The sequence below is a fragment of the Ailuropoda melanoleuca genome, chromosome 8 (assembly GCF_002007445.2).
Source record: "Ailuropoda melanoleuca isolate Jingjing chromosome 8, ASM200744v2, whole genome shotgun sequence".
Classification (NCBI taxonomy): domain Eukaryota; kingdom Metazoa; phylum Chordata; class Mammalia; order Carnivora; family Ursidae; genus Ailuropoda; species Ailuropoda melanoleuca.
In genome coordinates this window covers 77,735,263-77,757,999 of record NC_048225.1, presented here as the reverse complement: position 1 = coordinate 77,757,999, position 22,737 = coordinate 77,735,263, and the positions used below count along the sequence as shown (strand labels likewise).

General features: G+C 40.8%; 1 pseudogene; it reads left to right on the top strand.

Annotated features, from left to right (window-relative positions):
* The first annotated feature begins 21,713 nt into the window (after positions 1-21,713).
* Positions 21,714-22,502, top strand: LOC100473258 (annotated as a pseudogene).
* The last annotated feature ends 235 nt before the right edge of the window (positions 22,503-22,737 follow it).

Here is a 22,737-nt window from a genome sequence, read left to right as displayed (position 1 = left end):
ACTCAAGAAGTGGGGCGTCTGGGTGGCGCAGTCTGTTAAGCATCAGGCTTTTGGTTTCAGCTGGGGTCTAGTCCTGCGGTCTTGGGATCGACCCCGCCTTGGGCTCTGTGCTCCGAGTGCAGAGTGGGCTTAGGTTTCTTTCTCCCTCTCCCTCCGTCCCTGCCTGCTGCACATGCGCTCTCTCTCTCTCTCACTGAAATAAAAAAATAAATTAAAAAAAAAAGGTTATCAAGAAATGCAAAAAGAAGAAATATAATCATAGTAGTTTGGAATACTGAAGTTAACAATACTTACATGGGCATAATATAAACACAGATTAATTGAAATAAAAATTATGGTTTAATTACATTGGAAGAGCAGGGAGTGGGTGGAGGGGTTGTAAAAGGATTTAATCCACTTTCTAGTAAATGTAACGAAGTCAGGGATTTGTCTGTTTTGTCAGCTCTGGCATTGCCCAAACACAGAGGTTCCTGGCATATAATAAGTACTCAACTAATATGTATCCATTTGTTACCATCTACTGTGCCAGGAAGTCACCGTTGCTGTCTTAAAAGTGGTAAATCAAGAGGAAACACTATAAGGCTATCATCTAGGTATGGGAATATATATATATATATACGAGAAGAAACAGCTAAAACGATTGAAAAGAAAAAAAAGTATTTTATTTTCTTAGGCAATCACTGGGAGGTAGTCTGAAGGGGTGAGACAAGAAACTGTCTTTATAACTTATTTGGTGCTACTTGATTTTTTAAAAATTGTGCATATGTAATAAATACTTTGGCTAAATTTTTTAATGAAGCAAGATAGATATGAGTTTAAAACAATTCTCTCAAATAAAATATTTTTTTTTAAAGAAAGTACTGAGCTATAGAAGCTGGACACAAAATGGTCCCAGGTCCTTTATTAAAAAAAAAAAAAAAAAAAAAANAAAAAAAAAAAAAAAAAAAAAAAGCCAAACAAAATCCCACTTGCTTTTTCGCCACCTTGGCAAAAGTTTTGTTGGAAAAGGTAAGGGTGACTGAGCCAATAAAACTCAAGTTTTAATGCATTGCACTTGAATGGCATGAGCTTATAATGAATTTAGAGAATGTATTAGCAGTGATTTATTTAGCATGGCTTCTGATTTAACTTGGCATTATGACAGTGGGCAAGGTTAAATTATGCCTTACTATGTAATTATGGCTATTTTAAGTTATTGTACTGCTAAGCAAATGACATATTTATTCGTTTGGTCCTGTTAAGAATTCTAGGCTACTTTTATTTATTTATTTATTTATTTATTTATTTTAAAGATTTTATTTATTTATTCGACAGAGATAGAGACGGCCAGCAAGAGAGGGAACACAAGCAGGGGGAGTGGGAGAGGAAGAAGCAGGCTCATAGCAGAGGAGCCTGATGTGGGGCTCGATCCCACAATGCGGGGATCACGCCCTGAGCCGAAGGCTGACGCTTAACCGCTGTGCCACCCAGGCGCCCCTAGGCTACTTTTAATTGGAGCAAATGCAAGGTAGAATTAATCGATTCTTTTGCCTTAGCTTTGGTGCTAAAACTTCAACAATTCTTTTTCTTTTTCTTTTTTTTTAAGTAGGTTCAACTCAGGGCTTGAACTCAAGACCTAAGGCTGGGGGACACTTGGGTGGCTCAGTCCGTTGGGCATCTGCCTTCAGCTCAGGTCATGATCCCAGGGTGCTGGGACTGAGTCCCACATTGGGACCCTCACTCAGCAGGGAGCCTGCTCCTCCCTCTGCCTGCTGCTCCCCCTGCTCGTGCTCTCTCTTCCTCTCTCTAGCAAATAAATAAATAAAACCTTAAAAAAAGAAAACTGAGCTGAGACCAAGAGTCAGACATTCAATCTACTCAACCCAGGTGCCCCAAAACTTCAACAATTCTTATGGGTTTTTCCATGCTCCCACCAAATTGGATGTTTGCCATTTTCCTTCCCCTCTAACATCAGTAACATATGTCTTTTGAGTTGACCTCCAATAGGTCTTTTGGCTACAGTTTATAAAACAAAGCAGAGGCTTTTAAATCAGGTAATGACAATTGTTAATCCTGTTGCTTACTAGCTATGACTATAAGTCAGTTACTTAACTTCTCTAGGCCTCAGTTTCCACTAATTTTTTTTATTTTTTTATTTTATTTTTTTAAAGATTTTATTTATTTATTCGACAGAGATAGAGACAGCCAGCGAGAGAGGGAACACAAGCAGGGGGAGTGGGAGAGGAAGAAGCAGGCTCACAGCAGAGGAGCCTGATGCGGGGCTCGATCCCATAACGCCGGGATCACGCCCTGAGCCGAAGGCAGACACTTAACCGCTGTGCCACCCAGGCGCCCCTCCACTAATTTTTAAAAAATATTTATTTATTTATTTATTTATTTGGGAGAGAGAGAGAGGGAGCACATGAACAGGAGAAGGGGAGTGGGAGAGGGGCAGTGGGAGAAGAAAGAATCTCAAACAGACTCCCTGCTGAGCGCAGAGCCTGAGGCAGGTCTCAATCCCACAACCCTGAGATCATAACCTGAGCAGAAACCAAGAGTCAGATGCCTAACTGACTGAGCCACCCAGGTGCCCCCATTTCCACACTTTTAAAGCAGAGATACTAATCTTATCACATGGTACTGTTGATAAATAAGAGGTCAGTGTGCGGGATAAATGCCTAGTGAAGTGTCTGGCACTTGACTTAATAAAGAGCAGATAGTATTGTTACTTAGAGTTTAGAGATTCTGTTGTTTGATTTTGTGAGACAGTTTTCTCATCTTCCCATAACTTTGCCTTACGGCATGTATATGTACATTTATTTTATAAACTTAATTAAAATTTGGCTTTCAGGATTCCATGAAGCTGTCTTTCTCTCTCTCTCTCTCTTTCTCTCTTTATTCCGTGAGGATCTTTGAGAGGACAGTGTTATTGCTGTTGCACTGGGACTTCCTGAAAAGTGTGCACTTCATGGCCGTAATATTTAAGAAGAGCCAAAGTGATTATTGTTAGAATTGAGTGATGGGTACATGCGGTCCTTATTATATCATTCTATCTACTTTTGAATATATTTGAAAATTTCTATACTAAAAATCTAGAATAAAGGTGAGCTTTCAATGAAGGAAAAGGTATAAAATCAGTCTCCCTGAGCAAAGCATTTGTTGGTATATATCCTCGATTGTTTGGCGAATCAACTTATTAAAGAAAGAATCCGTTTTCTCGTGAATACTTTCCACTATAGATTCTATTTTTGTTTTCGTTCTTATTCTAAAGAGTAGCCTACATGACAATAATGAACATTTAATCTCTCTTTAGGCCTTGGGAAGCTACACCTGAAGGAGATCCACTCCAGGGAAATCTAGGTAGGAGGCAAAGTGTTGATGAGTCAGCCCATGGCACACTTTCTCTGCATTGATACTAAATCAAAGTTTCAGTTAATGACAAGAACTGCTTTGTTGCTGAAGCACTTGTCTTGGGAGCGACAATAAGATTGAGGGTGTAGCTATTAATAGACTATATATACTTCCTTCTTTTTTCTGGTAGTGTTTGTTGCAAAAGTCCAAGTGTTGCTTATAGAAACCTAGATAAGTCATTATTTGGATAATTATTCTCTTAGTGAAACTCCATTGTTAGTTTTAGTTAAATAAAAAATAGTGCTGCCTTTCCTGCTGCAACCTATTTGACTGGGCTGTTTATACATTAAGTTGTGCCAAGCCTACAAAGGCTTCCCTGCAAAGGCTGTGTTTTGCTGGTTCTTCAGGTGATTCATCTACTATATACACATAAAAATTATAGTTCAGAAGGTTGTTGTAAGAATTAATTAATGTTTGTTGTGCCCCTTATGATCCTCAGATGAAAGGCACGAGGGAAATGTAGTGTGCCTACATAAAGTGATAACATCAGTACACATTGTAAAGAATGTTGGGATCTTTCTGAATGAAAGGTGGAGTATGAACTTCAAGTTATTTTTATTAGTGTTTGCAGAAGATTCAAACAATATTTGGAGGAATATAATGAAATTCAAGAGATTTTTGGGTGAACACATAACTGACAAAAGAAGGTAGTAGCCAATAATTCTGTTGTAGACTAAGGAAATGAAGTGTTTTGCTTCTGGATACCTACATATCAGCAAGGAAAAAAAGAAAGAAAAGAAAAGAAAGAAAAGAAAAGAAAAGAGAAAAGAAAAGAGAAAGAAAGAAAGAAAGAAAGAAAGAAAGAAAGAAAGAAAAAAAAGCACATGCTTAATGTTCAAAGAAGGCAGCCTAAAACAATAATGAAGATCCTTGATTCTTGAAATTCTTTTCCCACTGAGATAAACATTTGTAAACTGGGCAAAAAGTTTATCAGAAATATTTGATCTTACGTTATTCCTCATAGCTTCCCATGTGGTTGGGGAAGAGAGTTCAAAGAAAGTGAAGGGAATGTGGGAAGAAAAACTGGTTAAACATAAGTATCAGTGCACACAGGAGAAACCTGAGAGTTATTTTGAACCCATCCTTCTATTGCAGTCCTTCTGAAAATGAAGGCCTAATAATACCTCCTTCTGAGCATCAGGTCCTCTTGTCCATTCCCACCTACCTCACAATGGATCCCTCAGCATCTCAGATGTGGATTACCACAGTAGCCTCCTGGCTGGCCTCCCTGAACACTCACCCTGTAGACCAAATTCATCACACTCAAGCCCTGTTACTGCCTTTGAAGGCCTGAGCTCTTCAGGCCTCCCCTCTACCTAGCCTGCAGTAACTCTCTATTCAGTGGCATTGTTCTCCTTGGAAGTTACCCCTCCTTCATAATCTTTATACCATGGAGATGTTTATCCCTTCCCTTTACCAATATACATATAACCCATTCTTAAAATTTTGACCAATTTCCCTGACTATGGTAGCTCTTAGTCATCTGTTTCTTTTTTGGGCTTTTCTGCATCTGGGCACCTAGAGTTTGTGTGACAGACTTTCCTGTTTGTTGCTCTTACCTCACAAGTGAGGGCAAGGACTGTCCTTGATACACATTTAGCATGACAGCGTGAAGCACTTGTAAGAAGCACAGTCAATGTTTGTCTGTCAGTCAATGGCTGATCTCGACTGCGGTCTACTGTCATCTCCCTTTTAAACCAGATGATGGGGTCCTCTGAAGAACTATTGCTTTGGAGTCAGACTGAATGAGAATTCTACCTCTGCCACTTAAATACCACCTCTATTGCATGAATGTGGGTATGACTTTTATTTTTTGACATCCCCAAAGCTACCAAGACAAATACTAGATATGCCCATCCTACCCCTGACCAGTGAAGAAGACATCAGATCTGGACACAGGAGCCATCAGGTTGTATCCTCTGGCATGAGAGAAAAAAATCTTTTATTAGGTCTGTCCTGAGCCTAAAGTAATATGATTCCCTCAATTTTGACTCTTCTTGCTGCAATTCTACTCTTACTAATAAACTTTCTGGTTTTTCAGTTTCCCCTATACCAGGAAAAGTGAGTCCTGGACAGAGGGTAAGAGTTTCCAGGCACTGGTAAGGAATATATCACTTGACCTTATGGCTGATACATTATTGTCCTATGAGTTTGGTCAGTGTGAACCATCTTTAAGACACTCATCATCTCTGGGTAATTGAGAAAATCCAATTTATAAAAAGAGCTGAGGCACAGTCACAGGGCAATGCTGATCCTGCCAAGTACTCTGACAAAGAGGGCCTGCCAAAGCAGCCAGCTCCCAAGCCATATTTCCATGTAGTCACCTACTGTTACACACTTCTGCTTGTGAAAGCATCAGTCCTGATTTTTGCTACACCAGAAGGTCAAGAAAGTAGACTTTAGAGCCAGGCAGCTTCAGTTTGAATCATGACTCTTATTTTTTTTTTAAGATTTTATTTATTTATTTATTTATTTGAGAGACAGAGAGCAAGAGCAGTGGGGGGGAAGAGCAGAGGGAAAGGGAGAAGCAGACTCCCTGCTAAGCATGGAGCCCGATGTGGGGCTTGATCCCAGGACCCCAGGATCATGACCTGAGCCGAAGGCAGTCACTTAACTGACTGAGCCACCCAGGTGCCCCATGTGAGGACTAACTTAAAGAACTTGTTGACATTTTGTGAATATTTGCTACTTTTCCATTTTTTGGTTGGTTTCTTTTGGCCACAAATTTGTTTCCCCATAGCAATTAACAGCAATTCCTTAAAAACAAAAAGGACCTCTGTGCTTTCTTTCCTGAGGTCATTGAGGATGGTTAGAGAAAGCTGAAGAAGTAGTTTCTAATATAGCATAGTGAGGAAGAACAGACATGGGTGGTAGCAACTGTGAAGAAGAAAGGAACACAGGAAGAATCCCATGAACCTGAGGGAAGAAAGGTGCCCAGAGGTATTGCTGGATCTCCAGAAATGCTCCATGATCCCCTTGTGAACCAGAGCTTCTAACTTCAAGAAAGGTCTACTCAATGCTTTCTCTCAGCTCTGCAAGGAGATAGTCTTCAATCCTTCAGTAGATAGAATTACTTGTAATACAAGTGAGCTCTTAGTTAATACCCAAGAATGTATAAAACATGCTTTTTTGTGGACATTATCCAGGAGATTGAGATACATTGTATCCAGTATATTCTTTGGATGATTTAAAACACTGATGGAATTTTTAGAAAATCTTCTCCAACCTTCAACATTTCTGAGTCTTCAACATCTTAGAAACAAGCTCAAAACCAAAGTTATCTTTTGGTTTGATTCCAAAATCTCCACTAAGTGTATTTGAAAATATGTTTTCTCCTATCCAAATATAGTGGGCTGTTTTTTCCCCTCCTCTTCTTTGGCAGCACAACCTGAGAGTCCAGATTCTGGAGCCAACTATCAGGACTCATTTCCCAGATCTACGACTTTTTGATGAATGATCTCAGGGCAAGCAACTTAGTCTTTCTCTTTCTTCCACTTCTCCATTTGTAAAGTACTAGTGATGATAATAAAATAACAACAACAACAACAACAACAACAAGAATACCTGTTTACAGGTCTGTTGTAAGAATTCAATGTCAGTTCTTTTAGGACAATGCCCAACACATAGTAAGTACTCAGTGTTAGTTGCAAGTGTTACTTTTATTGTTGTCATTTATGGAAGTATCTAAAAATGAGTTTTAATACGGCTTACCTCAAAGGCAAACTGTGGTGAGCATATGATTTTTTTTTAAAGATTTTATTTATTTATTTGACAGAGATAGAGACAGCCAGAGAGAGAGGGAACACAAGCAGGGGGAGTGGGAGAGGAAGAAGCAGGCTCACAGCAGAGGAGCCTGATGTGGGGCTCGATCCCACAACGCCGGGATCACGCCCTGAGCCGAAGGCAGACGCTCAACCGCTGTGCCACCCAGGCGCCCCTGAGCATATGATTTTAAAAGGTACTCTAGCATGGATTTATCTGCTTAGACTGCTTCCTCTGTTCCACGTGGTCTTGGTGGCATTATTAAGCAAGGCCCCCATATTCCCAATCACAAGCGTGGGCACATGCCATGGGTTGGGCCAATCCCTTCCTCTCCTGGACTTTTCTGAATGTTGTGCTGATGGGGTTGAGAGGGAGTCTCTCTTCTTTTGCATCATGTACCATAAGAATGAAGCCCTGGGACTACCAGTCACATCCTCCCTCCCCTTTCTGCTATGGAAGAGAATGATTCCATCAGACAATGAGTGGCAGATAGTTCCAAGAGATGCAGAGAACAAACTTCTCCCTGCCTAAACAATCTACCACAGTGACATGAATCAATACATTCGCCCTTTGAGTAAAATTATTTTGAATGGGGCTTCTATCATTCATACACACACACACGTATGCACACATGCACACACAAGTCCTGGATTTTCCAGCATAATTCAATTTCAAACATTCTGTTTTATTATTTCCACAATTAATACTGCTAATAATAACATCTATCATTTAGATCACTTTGTAAGTGCCAGGCACTGTTCTAAGCATTTTACATGTTGTAACTCAGTTAAAGCTCCCAACTATGCTGCAAAGTAGGTATTATCATTATTCTTACTTTACAGATGAAGAAAGAGAGAAACAAAGGGATTAATTAATTTGCAGAAGACCATGTAGATACAAGGTGGACCTAAGATTCAGATCAAGGTGGTCTGAATCCAGGGTCTACATTTCTGTGCCTAACCATGTGCAAAATGATCATTGGTCATATACATTGGTAGGAATTAAACTCTCCATAGTATGCACTACGAAGGACATAGGAAGTGGCCCACATAATACATGTGTACTAATTTAAAAATGGGGAAGAGGGAAGAACAAATAGGCCAATTATATTCCTGTATCTACTAAACAGAAAGCATACCAGAAAATTATAGTCATCAAAGATTCTCCAGTTTAGGTTAGTTCCTTAGATATTCTTCTCCCAAATTCCATTCATTCCCCCATGACATGGTATGTTCTCTAACCCTCTTCCAACTTTAGAGAAGTCTGACAAAATTTTTGTTCATTTCTGGGATTCCTGAAACATTTGATACCTCTACTGGCTTACCTCCCTTTTACTCTGGATCCCATTGAATTCTGGATTAATTGCTACCCCCTCCTCCCTTGGAAACAGGTTGCCAAGAACTTCCTACTTGCCAGGCCCATTGAGCCTGTATTAGTGTATTACTGTATCTGTATATTACTTAACAGATACTTTTGAGTTTTTTTTACAGTGTTCCTCTATCCTTCCTTGAAGCCATTTCCCGTGGTGTTTGGGCCACCACCCCTCCTCATTCTCTTTTTGCATTCTGACTATCCTTTTTCATCTCTTTGTAGCATCTTTCCCCTTTACCATTAAGTATGGATATTCCAGGGGGCACCTGGCTGGCTCAGTTGGTAAAGCATGAGATTCTTGATCTCAGGGTCATGAGTTTGAACCCCACTTTGGGTATGGAGTTAAATTAAAGAGAATTTAAAAAAAATTTTTTTAAATTAATATTCCAGTTCCACTTTTTAAACTCCAGTCAATTGTTACTTTTTCAAGGAACTCTTCCCTGTCAACTACCCCCAGAGAGTTCATCAAACCTTCATCTGGTCTGGATCTGTGCTTTGCCTGTGCTTGTTGCCCTTGTGCTGCGTTATTTATCGCTACTTGTATCTCTTTCCCTTTGGGCTGAAAATTCCCACAAGGGATTTTTTTTTTTCCATCTCTGTATCCCCAGCACTTAGCAAGTTTTCACCACAGAGTAGGTTCCCAGTAAATGTTTCTGAAAAAATAAATGGGTTTGTGTGGTTTTCAGTTGCAGAATATTTGCCTATTATGACTCATCTTGACCCTTCTGTAGAATAGGAGAGGCGTTATCATAAAGATGCCTAGAGATGTAAATTATCCACATAAGTCGAAGGACACTTGGATACCTAGTAGTGAACATCTGATACCCAGTATGTCCGAACATCAATTTTCCTGCTAAATAAATCATTGATGGGTGTGTGTGTATACTTGTGTGTTCATAAGGAACTAGCAAAAAGTAGGCCAGTAGTTCCTAACACAAAAATCAAAATGCCTGGTTCCTAGTCCTGGTTCTATCAATTATTACTTAACCCAGTGATTGTGGGTAGTTATTTAGCTAATCTGAAGTTTGAATTTTTTTAGTGGGGGGGGGGCAGTGGGAAGAGGAGAGAGAGAATCTTAAGCAGGCTGCATGCCCAGCAGGGGAGCCTGACATGGGGCTTGATCTGAGATCATGACCTGAGCCAAAATCAAGAGTTGGACGCTTAACCAACTGAGCCAATCAGGAGCCCCAGCTTGAAATTTTTTTTAATGGTAATAAAAACCTCTACCCTGCCTAGCACATAGAGTTGCAATGCAGGTAAGATGGAAGAGATATAGACATGCTTTAAAAACTCTTAGGTGGTTAAATTGGTTGTAAAAAAAAAAAATGAACACACTCAGATTATGTCAGGAAGTGAATGATTTATTGGAAGGATACCTAAGGAAAATTTTAAAAAGAGAATAGAAGCAGAAAACTCAGCCACAAGTTTCAGCCAGCCAGGAAAGCAGGAAGTGACACAGTCACTGGGTCACACAAGAATAATGGGAACCTGAGGATAGCTGAACTGGACAGAAACTGTAATGTGGCTTCCAAACTGGAAGTTTCTTCAGAGGCCAGCACAGATAAACCATCCTCCCCTCAATCCTGACCACACGAGCTTGCTATCTTCCTGAGTGCCCTGCAATTGACATAATGTCGTTTCTCTCTGCCTTTGTTTCTCTCAGAGCACCTTTCTGCCTTTGCTCCTGCTACCAACTAACTGACTCCCTAAATCCATAGATCAAACACCAGACAGATTTTTGCTAAGGACCCGATGGCAAAGCTCTTGCTCCCGTTTCCCTCACAGGAAGCCTGACAGCCAATTGTGGGCTATTCTTGAGTTAGAGCCACTCCACTGGTCCAGTTAGTGGTGGCCATGGTGATAGAGCCAAAAGGAACAAACACATTCACTTATTTCTATACCCAAGACTCTTGCTTTAGATTAACCACAGTAGGATGCCACTAGGCTAAAGGGACAAAGGGAGGAAGGATTGTTAAGGAAACCCAGGGACTAGAGCTACCTGGTGAAAGCCTGCATAGCTGCTGCTGGAGTAAGGAAGGAAATGGCTGATGCCCAGGATTCCACCCCCAGCACGTGGGAGTGGATTTGATGAGAAACAACCTGGCTTCTTTTTCCTGCTGCTCTCCAAACTCTTCCTATTAGCCACACACACTAGGAAGTCAGCTGACACAAGAAGGTCAGTCCTCCCTGTGAGAGAGAGGTGAGGGAGGGCAAGAAATGCATCTGAGGGCACACAAGCTCAGGACCAGCTCTGTATGTAATTAACGGAGTCCAATCTTCAGTTTACTTGGGGATGGCCAAGAGGGTCAGCATGGTCGTAATGTTGACTGAATACGTAGGGATGAACAGAACTGGTTTTGAATCTTAGCTCTGCTATTTATTGTTTTATTTGGGGTGAGTTACTTAACCTTTACAAACCTCAGTGCCTTGTTTTGTAAGATGGTGATAATAATACCAATTTTCTAGAATTGTAAAGATTCAACATAATGAACAGAAAACTTTCAACACAACGTCTAGACATGGGGAATGCTTTATTGTTGACAGTGATGATGGTGGTGGTGATGGTGGTTGTCTGCCCCTGTCAGTCTGTTTCATTTTTGCATCTCCAACAGCCTGTCTTAGCAGTTTTTTCCAAGCTACTTAAAAATATAGACATTACTGGGCCTCTGAGTAATCTTAACCCATATCAAGGTTACCTGAGGTTAAAAAGTCTGAATTGATAAAATGCCATGAAATTTTAAGCGTCTCATCAAAAAAATCATGAGGTGCTTTGTGCATACGATATACCTCATTTTATTCTGTTTTGTGTGTTTCTGTGTTTTTTTTTCCCTTAGAGAGAGAGCACACATGAGCGGGGGCGGGGAGGGCAGAGGGAGAGGGAGAGAGAGAATCTCAAGCAGATGCCCCAACTAAGCATGGAGCCCAATGTAGGGCTTGATCTCACGACCCTGGGTTCATGACGTGAGCTGAAATCAACAGTCGGATGCTTAACTGACCGAGCCACTCAGGTGTCCCTATTTTTTTTATTGCACTTCACAGATACAGTGTTTTTGACAAATTAAAGGTTTGTGGCAACACCTACATTGAGCAAGTCTATTGGTGATATTTTCCCATTAGCACTTGTTCACTTCATGTCTCTGTGTCATGTGTTGGTAATTCTTGCAATATTTCAACTTTTTCATCATTATTATATTTGTTATGGGGATCTGTGATTGGTGATCTTTGATGTTACTATAATAGTAGTTGGGGTGCCATGAGCTGCACCCATATGAGACAGCCAACTTAATCGATAAATATTGTGTGTGTTCTGAGTGCTCCACTAGCCAGCCATTCCCCTGTCTCTCTCCACATCCTTAGGCCTCCCTAGTCCCTGAAACATAACAATATTGAAATTAATCCAATCAATAACCCTACGATGGCAAGTGTTCAAGTGAAAAAAGAGTCCCATGTTTCTCATTTCAAGTCAAAAGTTAGAAATGATTAAGTTTAGTGAGAAAGGCATGTTGAAAGCCCAGACAGGCTAAAAGCGAGGCCTCATGAGCCAAAAAGTTAGCCAAGTTGGGAACACCAAGGAAATGAGAAGTGTTACTCTAGCGAACACAAAAAATGATAAGAAAGCAAAACAGCCTATTTTTTTATTATTAACAAAAGTCATATTTTACATAAGGTTCACTCTTTTTTTAAAAATTTATTTATTTTTACTAACATATAATGTATTATTTGTTTCAGGATTATGGGTCTGTGATTCATCAGTCTTACACAGTTCACAGCACTCACCATAGCACACGCCCTTCCCAACGTCCATCACCCAGCCACCCCATTCCTCCCACACCCCTCCACTCCAACAACCTTCAGTTTGTCTCCTGAGATTAAGAGCCTTTTATGGTCTGTCTCCCTCTCTGATTTTGTGTTGTTTCATTTTTTCCTCTCTTCCCCTATGCTCCTCTGCCTTGTTTCTCAAATTCCACATATCAGTGAGATCATATAATTGTCTTTCTCTGACTGACTTATTTTGCTTAGCATAATGCCCTCTAGTTCTATCCATGACATCGTAAGTGGCAAGTTTTCATATTTTGATGGCTGCATGATATTCCATTGTATGTAAATACCACATCTTCTTTATCCGTTCATCTGTTGATGAACAACTAGGCTCTTTCCATAGTTTGGCTATTATGGACATTGCTACTATAAATATTGGGGTGCACGTGCCCCTTCGGATCACTATATCTTTGGGGTAAATACCCAGTAGTGCAATTGCTTGGTTGTAGGGTAGCTCTATTTTTAACTTTTTGAGGATCCTCCATACTGTTTTCCAGAATGGCTGCACCAGCTTGCATTCCCACCAGCAGTGTAAGAGGGATCCCTTTTCTCCACATCCTTGCCAACACTTGTTGTTTCCTGTCCTGTTACTTTTTGACTTTCTAACTGGTGTAAGGTGATATCTCATTGTGGTTTTGATTTGTATTTCCCTGACGCTGAGTGATGTTGAGTACTTTTTCATGTGTCCGTTGGTCATCTGGATGTCTTCTTTGCAGAAATGTCTGTTCATGTCTTCTGCCCATTTCTTGACTGGATTATTTGTTCTTTGGGTGTTGAGTTTGAGAAGTTCTTTATAGATTTTGGATACTAGCCCTTTATCTGATATGTCATTTGCAAATGTCTTCTCCTATTCTGTAGGTTGTCTTTTGGCTTTGTTGACTGTTTCCTTTGCTGTGGAAAAGCTTTTTATCTTGTTGAAGTCCCAACAGTTCATTTTTGTCCTTGCTTCCCTTGCCTTTGGCAACGTCTAGGAAGAAGTTGCTGCAGCTGAGGTCGAAGAGGTTGCTGCCTGTGTTCTCTAGGATTTTGATGGATTCCTATCTTACATTTAGGTCTTTCATCCATTTTGAGTCTATTTTTGTGTGTTGTGTAAGGAAATGGTCCAGTTTCATTCTTCTACATTTGGCTGTTCAATTTTCCCAACACCATTTGTTGAAGAGACTGTCCTTTTTCCATTGGATATTTTTCCCTGCTTTGTCAAAGATTAGTTGACCGTAGAGTTGAGGATCCATTTCTGGGCTCTCTATTTTGTTGCATTGATCAATGTGTCTGTTTTTGTGCCAGTACCATACTGTCTTGATGATAACAGCTTTGTAGTAGAGCTTGAAGTCTGGCATTGTGATGCCATCAGCTTTGGGGTTTTTTTTTTCAACATTCCTCTGGCTATTTAGGGCCTTTTCTGGCTCCATACAAATTTTAGGATTATTTGTTCCATTTCTCTGAAAAAAGTGGATGGTATTTTGATAGATATTGCATTAAATGTGTAGATTGCTCTAGGTAGCATAGACATTTTCATGATATTTGTTCTTCCAATCCATGAGCATGGAACATTTTTCTATTTCTTTGTGTTTTCCTCAATTTCTTTCATGAGTATTTTATAGTTTTCTGAGTACAGATTCTTTGCCTCTTTGGTTAGATTTATTCCTAGGTATCTTACGGTTTTGGGTGTAATTGTAAGTGGATTGACTCCTTAATTTCTCTTTCTTCTGTATTATTGTTGGTGTATAGAATGCAACTGATTTCTGTGCACTGATTTTATATCCTGCAACTTTACTGAATTCCTGTATGAGTTCTAGCAGTTTTGGGGTGGAGTCTTTTGGGTTTTCCACATAAAGTATCATATCACCTGCAAAGAGTGAGAGTTTGACATCTTCTTTGCTGATTCAGATGCTCTTTATTTCTTTTTGTTGTCTGATTGCTGAGGCTAGAACTTCTAGTATTATGCTGAACAGCAGTGGTGATAGTGGACATCCCTGATGCGTTTCTGACCTTAGAGGAAAAGCTCTCAGTTTTTCCCCATTGAGAATCATATTCGCTGTGGGTTTTTCATATGTGGCTTTTATGATATTGAAGTATGTCCCTATGCTGTGAAGAGTTTTAATCAAGAAAGGATGCCATACTTTGTCAAATGCTTTTTCTGCATCTATTGAGAGTATCATACAGTTTTTGTCCTTTCTTTTCTTAATGTAGTGTATCACATTGATTGATTTGCAGATGTTGAACCAACCTTGCAGCCCAGGAATAAACCCCACTTGGTCGTGGTGAATAATCCTTTTAATATACTGTTGGATCCTATTGGCTAGTATTTTGGTGAGAATTTTTGCATCTGTGTTCATCAGGGATATTGGTTTGTAATTCTCCTTTTGATAGGGTCTTTGTCTGGTTTTGGGATCAAGGTAATGCTGGCCTCATAATGAATTTGGAAGTTTTCCTTCCATTTCTATTTTTTGGAACAGTTTCAGAAGAATAGGTACTAATTCTTCTTTAAATATTTGGTAGAATTCCCCTAGGAAGCCATCTGAACCTGGGCTCTTGTTTGTGGGGAGATTTTTGATTACTGCTTCAATTTCCTTGCTGGTTATGGGTCTGTTCAGGTTTTCTATTTCTTCCTGGTTCAGTTTTGGTAGTTTATATGTCTCTAGGAATGCATCCATTTCTTCCACATTGTCTAATTTGTTGGCATATAGTTGCTCATAATATGTTCCTATAATTGTTTGTATTTCTTTGGTATTGGTTGTGATCTCTCCTCTTTCATTCATGATTTTATTTTTTGGGGTCCTTTCTCTTTTCTTTTTGATAAGTCTGGCCAGGGGTTTATCAATTGTTCTTTTGGTTTCTATTTCATTGATTTCTGCTCTGATCTTTATTATTTCTCTTCTGCTGGGTTTAGGCTTTATTTGCTGTTCTTTCTCCAGCTCCTGTAGGTGTAGGGTTAGGTTGTGTATTTGCTGTTCTTTCTCCAGCTCCTGTAGGTGTAGGGTTAGGTTGTGTATTTGAGACCTTTCTTGTTTCTTGAGAAAGGCTTGTGTTGCTATATACTTCCCTCTTAGGACCGCCTTTGCTGCATCCCAAAGATTTTGAACAGTGTGTTTTCATTTTCATTTGTTTCTATGAATTTTTTAATTCTTCTTTAATTTCCTGGTTGACCCATTCATTCTTTAGTAGGATGCTACTTAGCTTCCATGTATTTGAGTTCTTTCCAATTTTCCTCTTGTGCTGAGTTTGAGTTTCAAAGCACTGTGATCTGAAAATAGGCAGGGAATGATCCCAATCTTTTTTTTTTTTAAAGATTTTATTTATTTATTTGACAGAGAGAGAGAGACAGCCAGTGAGAGAGGGAACACAGGCAGGGGGAGTGGGAGGAAGAAGCAGGCTCCCAGCGGAGGAGCCTGATATGGGGCTCAATCCCAGGATTCTGGGATCCCGCCCTGAGCCAAAGGCAGATGCTTAACAACTGAGCCACCCAGGCACCCCTGATCCCAATCTTTTGATACCAGTTGAGACCTGATTTGTGACCCAGGATGTGATCTATTCTGGAGAATGTTCCATGTGCACTAGAGAAGAATGTGTATTCTGTTGCTCTGGGATGGAATGTTCTAAATATATCTGTGAAGTCCATCTGGTCCACTATGTCATTTAAAGCCCTTATTTCCTTGTTGATCTTTTGCTTAGATGATCCATCCATATCAGTGAGGGAGGTGTTAAAGTCCCCTACTATTATTGTATTATTGTTGATGTGTTTCTCTGATTTTGTTATTAATTGGCTTATATAATTGGCTGCTCCCATGTTAGGGGCATAAATATTTACAACTGTTAGATCTTCTTGTTGGATAGACCCTTTAAGTATGATATTGTGTCCTTCCTCATCTCTTGTTGTAGTCTTTTGTTTAAAATCTAATTTGTCTGATAGAAGGATTGCCACCCCAGCTTTCTTTTGATGTCTATTAGCATGGTTAATGGTTTTCCACCCTCTCACTTTAAGTGTGGAGGTGTCTTTGGGTCTAAAATGAGTCTCTTGCACACAGCATATTGAAGGGTCTTGTTTTTTTTAATCCAATCTGATACCCTGTGTCTTTTGATTGGAGCATTTAGCCCATTTACATTCAGGGTAACTATTGAAAGATATGAATTTAGTGCCATTGTATTGCCTGTAAGGTGACTGTTACTATATATTGTCTCTGCTCCTTTCTGGTCTATGTTACTTTTAGGCTCTCTCTTTGCTTAGAGGACCCTTTTCAATATTTCTTGTAGGGCTGGTTTGTGCTTGCAAATTGTTTTAGTTTTTGTTTGTCCTGGAAGCTCATCTCTCCCTCTATTTTCAATGACAGCTTAGCTGGATATAATATTCTTGGCTGCATATTTTTCTCATTTAGTGCCCTGAATATAACATGCCAGTTCTTTCTGGCCTGCCAGGTCTCTGTGGATTGGTCTGCCATTGTAGGTTACAGACCTCTTGTTGCGATCTGCTTTCAGGATTTTCTCTTTGTCTCTAAGATTTGTAAGTTTTACTATTAGATGTCGGGGTGTTGACCTATTTTTATTGATTTTAAAAGGGGGTTCTCTGTGCCTCCTGGATTTTGATGCCTGTTTCCTTTCCCAAATTAGGCAAGTTCTCTGCTATAATTTGCTCCAATATACCTTCTGCCCCTCTCTCTTCTTCTTCTGGGATCCCAATTATTCTTTTTTTTTTTTAATATATTTTTTTTAAAGATTATTTATTTATTTATTTGACAGAGATAGAGACAGCCAGCGAGAGAGGGAACACAAGCAGGGGAAGTGGGAGAGGAAGAAGCAGGCTCATAGCGGAGGAGCCCGATGTGGGACTCGATCCCGGAACGCCGGGATCACGCCCTGAGCCGAAGGCAGCCGCCTAACGACTGCGCTACCCAGGCGCCCAGGGATCCCAATTATTCTAATATTATTTCGCTTTATGGTATCACTTACCTCTCAAATTCTCCCCCTCGTGATCCAGTAGTTGTTTATCTCTCTTTTTCTCAGCTTCTTTATTCTCCATCATTCGGTCTTCTATATCACTACTTCTCTCTTCTGCCTCATTTATCCTAGCAGTTAGAGCCTCCATTTTTTATTGCACCTCATTGATAGCCTTTTTTATTTCGACTTGGTTAGATTTTAGTTCTCCAGAAAGGGCTTTTCTAGTATCTTCTATGCCTTTTTCACACCCAGCTAGTATCTTTATAATTGTCATTCTGAACTCTACTTCTGACATCTTACTAATGTCCATGTTGATTAGGTCCCTGACCATCGGTACTGCCTCTCGTTTTTTTTTTTTTAAGGTGAGTTTTTCCATTTTGTCATTTTGTCCAGAGAAGAACAGATGAATGAGAGAACAAAATGCTAAAAGGGTAACAACAACCCCAGAAAAATATACACTAAACGAATCAGAAGAGACCCAAAACTGGGGGGAAAAGAAAAAGAAAAAAAAAAAAAAGAATGTGATCAGGCGATCAGGCTGGTGAATAGACCAGAGCCACACACTAGATTTTGGGTGTATTTTGGTCTATTAGAAGAAACTGCCTCCCAAAATTTTTTAAAGAAAGAAAAACTTGTGTGTGTGTGTGTATATATATATATATATATATATATATATGTATATGCATATATACATGCGTGTATATGCATATATATGTGTATATATACATATACACACACACACAAATAAGGGTAAATACAATGAAGGGATGGAATATGACTGTAAAAATGAAAATTAAAAAAGATTTTAAAAAAGGAATTGATGAGATGAAAAAGGAAAGAAGAAAAATTTAAAAAAAAAGAAATAGAAACAGAAAAAAATGAAGAAAATTTAAAAAATTAACTTTGAAAGACTACAGAATCATGGGGGGAAAGCCTCTTTTTTCCTGGAGTTTTGCAGTTCTCATTGACCAGTAAACTTCGTCTTGGCTGGATCTTCTTGCTGATCTTCTGGGGGAGGGGCCTGTTGCACTGATTCGCCAAGTGTCTTTGCCCCAGGCGGAATTGCACCGCCCTTGCCAGGGGCCAGGCTAAGTAATCTGCTCAGGTTTGCTCTCAGTAGCTTTTGTTCTCTGAAGGCTTTCTGCGCAGCTTTAGAGGGAGAGAATGAAAACGGTAGCCTCCCAATCTCCAGCCCCAGAAGAGACAAGAGTTTGGGGCCCATTCCTTAGTGCACCCTCAGAGAAAAGCATTCAGTCACTCCTGTCTCCCTGGTCTCCAGCCACACTCCATGCTCACCTGGCCTGTGACCAAGCATTTCTATCTCTGGCACACGACCCTATTTGGAGTCTCCAAACCCAGTAGATTCCTGCAGTGTGCTCCCGAGCCACTTCTCCCGGGGAAGGAAGAGGAGTGTCCCCGGATCTGCCGCTTGTTGGGCCCCTGCTCAAAGAGCAGTGGCTCGACTATGCCGCAGATAATGGTTTATGGCCACCCGGAGCTGAGAGTCCACTCTTCAGCTCACTGTTTCACAGCTGGCTTCCCTGGGCCGATACCTGGTAGCTCTGATGCACTCAGGCACCCTCAGTCTTTCTGTGACCCCGAGAGTCCTGAGACCACACCGTCCCAGCGAGGGTTCCACCCCCCACCCCCCCACCCCTCTCACCGGAGCAGACTTCTAAAAGTTCCGATTTTGTGCTCCGGGGCTCTATCGCTTGCCGGTAGCCGGCTGACGGAGGCTCCCTCCCCGCACGGTCTACGTTCCCATACATCGCCTTAGATTCACTTCTCCGCACGTCCTACCTTCCAAAAAGTGGTCGCTTTTCTGTTCATAGAGTTGCTGCTACTCTCTTCTTGGATCTCCTGCAGAGTTCGTAGGTGTTCAGAATGGTTTGATAACTATCTAGCTGAATTCCTGGGACCAGACGAAATTTAGGTCTCCTGCTCCTCCGCCATCTTGCTAGCCTCTCGCAAAACACCCTATTGCTAGTATGGAGAGTTTCAGTGGCCTGGATAGAAGATATCAAGCTAGCCACAACATTCCCGTAAGTCAAAGCCTAATCTAGAGAAAAGCCCTAATTCTCTTCAGTTCCATGAAGGCTGAGGTAGGTGAGAACCCTGAAAGAGAAAAGCTTGTAGCTAGCAGACGTTCATGAGGATTAAGGAAAGAAGCCACCTTCATTACGGTAGTAAATGAAACAGCTAGTGTTGATATGGAAGCTGAGCAAGTTCTAAGATCATTCCTGAGGCGGCTACACTCAACATGAGAGTGATCCTAAGAAAATATATTCTTATATTCTAAGAAATTCTTATATTATATTCTAAGAAAATGCCATGTGGGAGAAGCCAATGCCTGGCTTCAAACTTCAAAAAGCAGGCTAACTCTTGTCAGGGGCTCATGCAGCTGGTGACTTTAACTTGAAGCTGATGCTCATTTGCCATTCTGAAAATCCTAGATCTCTCAAGAATTATATGAAATCTACTTGGCCTGTGCTCTAGAAGTGGAACAAGCAAGACTGGATGCCAGCACATCTGTTTACAACATGGTTTACTGAACATTTTAAGCCCACTGTTGAGACCTACTGCCCAGGAAAACAGATTTCTTTCAAAATATTACTGATCATTTGAAGAGTTCATTGACCTTTGATGGAGATTAATGTTGTTTTCATGCCTGCTAACATAACATCCAACCTGTAGCCCATGGATCAAGGAGTAATTCCAACTTTCAAGTCTTCTTACTTAGGAAATACATTTCATAAGGCTATAGATGCCATGGACATGATTCCTCTGATGGGTCTGGGCAAAGTCCATTGAAAACTTTCTGGAAAGGATTCACCATTTGAGATGCCATTAAGAACATTTGTGATTCATAGAAAGAGTTCAAAATATCAACATTAACAGGAGTTTAGAAGAAGTTAATTCCAACCCTATTGGTGACTTTGAGGGGTCCAAGACTTCAGTGGAACTGAAGATGTGGTGGAAATAGCAAGAGAACTAAAATGACAAGTGGAGCTTGAAGATGGGACTGAATTGCTGGAATCTCATGATAAAACTTGAATGGATGAGGAGTTGCTTCTTACAGATGAGCAAAGAAAGCGGTTTCTTGCGATGGAAACTACTCCTGCCAGAGTATGCTGTGAAGATTGTTGAATGACATCAAAGGATTTAGAATATTACGTAAACTTAGTTGAAAAAGCAGTGGCAAGGTTTGAAGGGATTGACCCCAATTTTTTTTATTTTAAAGATTTTTTTATTTATTTGAGAGAGAGAGAGAGATCACAAGCAGGAGGTAAGGGTAGAGGGAGAAACAGACTCCCTGCTGAGCAAGGAAGCCCCATGTGGGACTCCATCCCGGGACCCTGGGATCACAACCTGAGCCTAAGGCAGATGCTTAACCAAATGAGCCACCCAGGCACCTGGATGGACCCCAATTTTAAAAGTAGTTCTACTCTGGATAAAATGCTATCAAATTGCATCACACGCTACAGAGAAATTTTTCACGAAAGGAAGAGTCAATCAATGCAGCAAACTTCACCTGTTGTCTTATTTTAAGAAATTGGCACAGCCACCCCAACGTTTAGCAACCACCACCACCCTGATCAGTCAGTAGCCATCAACATCAAGGCAAGAGCCTACAACAGCAAAAAGATTACGACTCTCTGAAAGCTCAGATGATGTTTAACATTTTTAAGCAGTATTTTTTGGGACTAAGATTGATTTATTTATTTACTTAGTATTAACATTTTAAAAGATTTCATTTACCTCAGCAACATGGAAGATAACTGAGGGCACGGTTAAAATACTTAAAATCCAGGGATGTTTGGGGCAGGAAATATCCCAACCCCATTCTTGAGGTGGGGTGAAGGATAGGTGCCAGGCTTTCAACCTTGGCCAGGTTCTAGCATGAAGCTGAGACAACAAAGAGATAAGACAGCCTTGGCCTCATCCCCACCAGAAGACAGACCTACCTGTTCACAAAAAATAAGAAAGAGCAAAATCGTATTGGGGATTGGTTCCTTTATTTTTTAGGTAAGGTATTTACATTGTGTTTTTAAAAGATAAAATGCTATTGCACACTTAATAGGTTACAATATAGTGTAAATGTACTTTTATATGCACTGGGGAACCAAAAAATTCATTTGACTCTCTTTATTATGATATTGGCTTTATTGCAGTGGTCTGGAACCGAACCTGCAATATCTCTAAGGTATGACTGTATAAAATGCTTGCCTGTGTACACAGCAACAATCATACCACAATATTAACCATTTAAGAAAGAGTACAAAAACTGGGGCACCCGGCTGGCTCAGTCAGAGGAGCATGAGACTCTTGATCTGGGGGTTGTGAGTTCAAGCCCCGTGTTGGGTGTAGAGATTACTTAAAAATAAAACCTTAAAAAAAAGGGAGGAAAGACTACAAAAACTTCTTGGAGAAAACACCAAATGATGGATGATGCAGGTGGTGTGGGAGGGCCCTGGAATGGGAAACCAGGCAGCTTCCTCAGAGGCCAGGAGCTCAGGGAGGCAAGGTCAAGGACGAGGAGTGGATCCCGGTCACCAGGCCAGGCCACCTGGTCAAAGACATGAAGATCAAGTCCCTGCAAGAGATCTGTCTTGTCTCTCTGCCTGTCAGGGCATCTGAGATCACTGACGCTTTCCTGGGTGCATCCCTCAAGGATGAGGTTTTGAAGATTATACTTGTGCAAAAGCAGATGCGTGCTGGCCAGCAGACCAGGTTCTAGGCATTTGTTGCCATCAGAGAATACAGTGGACACGTGAGTCTGGGTGTTAAGTGCTCCAAGGAGGTAGCCACTGCCATCCATGGAGCCATCATCCTGGCAGAGCTCTCCATTGTCCCCATGCTGTGAAACTACTAGGGGAATAAGATCAGCAAGCCCCACACTGTCCCTCACAAGGTGACCGGCCACTCGGGCTCTGCACAGGTATATCTCATCACCGGCCCTGAGGCATCATCCCGGCCCCTGCACCCAAGAAGCTACTGATGACTTGACGACGGCTACACCTCAGCCAGGGGCTGCGCTGTCACCCTGGGCCGCGTGGCCAAGGTCGCTTTTGAAGCCATTTCCAAGACCCACAGCTATCTCACCCCTGACCTCTGGAAAGAGACTGTGTACACCAACTCTCCCTATCAGGGATTCACTGACCATCTGGTAAAGACCCACACCAGTGTTTCGATGCAGAGGACAGGCTCCATCTGTGGCCACCACATAGTTTTATATGAGAAAAATAAAGTGAGTCAAGGCCTGTACGAAGGAGAAAGAAAGAAAGAAAGAAAGAAAGAAAGAAAGAAAGAAAGAAAGAAAGAAAGAAAGAAAGGAGGGAGGGAGGAAGGGGAAGGGAAGGGAAGGGAAGGGAAGGGAAGGAAAGAAGGAAGGAAGGAAGGAAAGAAGGATACAAAGAATAAATAAAGGACTGATAGCTTCGGAATTACAAATACATATGAGAA